Genomic DNA, 5,000 nt, shown 5'->3' on the forward strand with positions numbered 1-5,000 from the left:
ACCACCATCACCACCAACATCACTACCACCACCATCACCACCATCACCACCATCACCACCACCACTATCATCACCACCATTACCACCACCATCACCACCGTTACCATCACCACCACCATCACCACCATCACCACCACCATCACCACCACCATCACCACTATCACCACCATCACCATAATCACCACCACCACCATCACCACCACCATCACGACCACCATCACCACCATCACATCCACCATCACCACCATCACCACCACCACCACCATCACAACCACCACCACCACCAACACCACCACCACGAAGACCACCATCACCACCACAACCACCACCACCACCAACACCACCACCACCACCATCACCACCATCACCATCACCACCACCACCATCACCACCAACTTCATTACCACCACAATCACCACCATCACCACCACCATCACCACCAACACCACCACCATCACCACCACCATCACCCCAACCAGCACCATCACCACCACCATCACCATCACCACCACCATCACCACCACCATCACCACCACCATCACTATCACCACCACCATCACCACCATCACCACCACCACCATCACCACCACCACCACCACTACCAACATCACCACCACCATCACCAGCACCATCACCACCATCACCACCACCAGCATCACCATCATCACCACCACCATCACCACCACCAGCACCACCACCGTCACCACCATCACCACCATCACCACCACCACCACCATCACCACCAAAACAACCACCATCACCACCACCATCACCATAACCACCACCATCACCACCATCACCACCATCACCACCATCACCACCATCACCACCATCACCATCACCACCATCACCAGCACCACCACCATCACCACCACCACCACCACCACCATCACCACCATCTCCACCACCATCAACACCACCATCACCACGACCACCACCATCACCACCACCACCATCCCATCACCACCACCACCAACACCACCACCACCATCACCACCACCATCACCACCATCACCACCACCATCACCACCACCACCATCACCACCAACATCACCACCACCACCATCACCACCATCACAACCATCACCATCATCACCACCACCACCACCACCACCAACCATCACCACCACCAGCACCACCACCATCACCACCATCAACACCACCATCACCACCACCACCATCACCATCATCACCAACATCACCACCATCACAACCACCATCACCACCATCACCACCACCACCATCACCACCATCACCACCACCACCACCATCACCACCACCATCACCACCATCACTACCAACATCACCACCACCATCACCACCACCATCACCACCATCACCACCACCAGCATCACCATCATCACCACCACCACCACCATCACCACCACCAGCACCACCACCGTCACCACCATCAACACCACCATCACCACCACCACCATCATCACCACCATCACCACCATCACAACCACCATCACCACCATCACCACCATCACCACCACCACCACCACCATCACCACCACCACCACCACCACCATCACCACCAAAACAACCACCATCACCACCACCATCACCATAACCACCACCATCACCACCATCACCATCACCACCATCACCACCATCACCAACACCATCACCACCATCACCACCACCACCATCACCACCATCACCATCACTTCCATCACCAGCACCACCACCATCACCACCAACATCACTACCACCACCATCACCACCATGACCACCACCACCATCATCACCACCATCACCACCATCACCATCATCACCACCATCACCACCATCACCACCATCACAACCACCATCACCACCACCATCACCACCATCACCACCACCATCACCACCATCACCATCACCACCATCACCACCATCACCACCACCATCACCACGACCACCACCATCACCACCATCACCATCACCACCACCACCATCACCACCATCACCACCACCATCACCACCATCACCATCACCACCACCACCACCATCACCACCATCACCACCAACTTCATTACCACCACAATCACCACCATCACCACCACCATCACCACCATCACCACCAACATCACCACCACCACCATCACCACCACCATCACCACCATCACCACCACCATCAACACCACCATCACCACCATCACCACCAACATCACCACCACCATCACCACCATCACCACCATCACCATCACCACCATCACCATCATCACCGCCACCACCACCACCATCACCACCACCAGCACCACCACCATCACCACCATCAACACCACCATCACCACCATCACCACCATCACCACCATCACAACCACCATCACAACCACCATCACCACCATCACCACCACCACCACCATCACCACCACCACCACCACCATCACCACCATCAACACCAATATCACCACCATCACCATCATCACCACCATCACCACCATCACAACCACCATCACCACCATCACCACCACCACCATCACCACCACCACCACCACGAAGACCACCATCACCACCACAACAACCACCACCACCACCACCACCATCACCACCAACTTCATTACCACCACAATCACAACCATCACCACCACCACCACCATCACCACCATCACCACCACCATCACCACCATCACCACCACCATCACCACCATCACCACCACCATCACCACCACCATCACCACCATCACCACCAACTTCATTACCACCACAATCACAACGATCACCACCACCACCACCATCACCACCATCACCACCAACATCACTACCACCACCATCACCACCATCACCACCACCACCATCATCACCACCATTACCACCACCATCACCACCGTTACCATCACCACCACCATCACCACCATCACCACCAACATCACCATCACCACCACCATCACCACTATCACCACCATCACCATAATCACCACCACCATCACCACCACCATCACGACCACCATCACCACCATCACATCCACCATCACCACCACCACCACCACCACCACCACCATCACCACCACCACCACCACGAAGACCACCATCACCACCACAACCACCACCACCACCAACACCACCACCACCACCACCATCACCACCATCACCATCACCACCACCACCATCACCACCAACTTCATTACCACCACAATCACCACCATCACCACCACCACCATCACCAACAACACCACCACCATCACCACCACCATCACCCCAACCAGCACCATCACCACCACCATCACCATCACCACCACCATCACCACCACCACCACCATCACCACCACCATCACTATCACCACCACCATCACCACCATCACCACCACCACCATCACCACCACCACCACTACCAACATCACCACCACCATCACCACCACCATCACCACCATCACCACCACCAGCATCACCATCATCACCACCACCACCACCACCATCACCACCACCAGCACCACCACCGTCACCACCATCACCACCATCACCACCACCACCACCACCACCATCACCACCAAAACAACCACCATCACCACCACCATCACCATAACCACCACCATCACCACCACCACCATCACCACCATCACCACCATCACCACCACCATCACCACCACCACCACCATCACCACCATCACCATCACCACCATCACCAGCACCACCACCATCACCACCACCACCACCACCACCATCACCATCTCCACCACCATCAACACCACCATCACCACGACCACCACCATCACCACCACCACCATCCCATCACCACCACCACCACCACCAACACCACCACCACCATCACCACCACCATCACCACCATCACCACCACCATCACCACCACCATCACCACCATCACCACCAACATCACCACCACCACCATCACCACCATCACCACCATCACCATCATCACCACCACCACCACCACCATCACCACCACCAGCACCACCACCATCACCACCATCAACACCACCATCACCACCATCACCATCATCACCAACATCACCACCATCACAACCACCATCACCACCATCACCACCACCACCATCACCACCATCACCACCACCACCAACACCACCACCATCACCACCACCACCACCATCACCATCACCACCACCATCACCACCATCACTACCAACATCACCACCACCATCACCACCACCATCACCACCATCACCACCACCAGCATCACCATCATCACCACCACCACCATCACCACCACCAGCACCACCACTGTCACCACCATCAACACCACCATCACCACCACCACCAGCATCACCACCATCACCACCATCACAACCACCATCACCACCATCACCACCATCACCACCACCACCACCACCAACACCACCACCACCATCACCACCACCATCACCACCATCACCACCACCATCACCACCACCATCACCACCATCACCACCAACATCACCACCACCACCATCACCACCATCACCACCATCACCATCATCACCACCACCACCACCACCATCACCATAACCACCACCATCACCACCATCACCACCACCACCATCACCACTATCACCACCATCACCACCACCATCACCACCATCACCACCACCACCATCACCACCATCACCATCACTACCATCACCAGCACCACCACCATCACCACCAACATCACTACCACCACCATCACCACCATGACCACCACCACCATCATCACCACCATCACCACCATCACCACCATCACCACCATCACCACCATCACAACCACCATCACCACCACCATCACCACCATCACCACCACCATCACCACCATCACCATCACCACCATCACCACCATCACCACCACCATCACCACGACCACCACCATCACCACCATCACCATCACCACCATCACCACCACCATCACCACCATCACCACCACCATCACCACCATCACCATCACCACCACCACCATCACCACCATCACCACCAACTTCATTACCACCACAATCACCACCATCACCACCACCACCACCATCACCACCATCACCACCAACATCACCACCACCATCACCATCACCACCACCACCACCATCATCATC

This window comes from Petromyzon marinus, chromosome 63, assembly GCF_048934315.1.
Source record: "Petromyzon marinus isolate PM22_M1 ecotype Great Lakes invasive population chromosome 63, UKy_Petmar_22M1.pri1.0, whole genome shotgun sequence".
NCBI classification, from domain to species: domain Eukaryota; kingdom Metazoa; phylum Chordata; class Hyperoartia; order Petromyzontiformes; family Petromyzontidae; genus Petromyzon; species Petromyzon marinus.